This window comes from Penaeus monodon, chromosome 30 (assembly GCF_015228065.2).
Source record: "Penaeus monodon isolate SGIC_2016 chromosome 30, NSTDA_Pmon_1, whole genome shotgun sequence".
NCBI classification, from domain to species: Eukaryota; Metazoa; Arthropoda; class Malacostraca; order Decapoda; family Penaeidae; genus Penaeus; species Penaeus monodon.
In genome coordinates, this window is record NC_051415.1 from 18773370 (window position 1) to 18773744 (window position 375).

Consider the following 375-nt stretch of genomic DNA (forward strand, 5'->3'; position numbering starts at 1 on the left):
TAATATTTCTTTACAGCAATCTGCATATCATCCGTTATTAACTTAAATAATCTTATCTTAAATAAAAGCATACTATGAAGCCTGTCCTTGAACCTGTCATTGCACCTAATCTCTCAAATCCCAGATAAAAAGCTTAGATTTTTTTATTACCGTACGTAAATCCTTATTATTTTTCGTTGATTTTTATCAAGGTCAATATCATGGTTCTTCAATGTCGTAAAATATATTAATTTCTTGTATATTCACGCGTGCAAGAAATGTCCCTGTAGTGGAATACACTCTCACACTGTCTCCGTAACTCACGAAACTAATCCATTGCCAAATGAACCTGATTATAGAGTTAATTATCCAAGAAAGATCTGTCAGCTGACCAAG

The 375-nt window shown here is 32.8% G+C and overlaps 1 protein-coding gene across 1 annotated transcript in view; it reads right to left on the reverse strand.

The window, feature by feature from the left end:
- The window catches only part of LOC119592604 (UNC93-like protein MFSD11), a 10581-nt gene that overhangs the window by 9145 nt on the left and 1061 nt on the right, over positions 1 to 375 (reverse strand).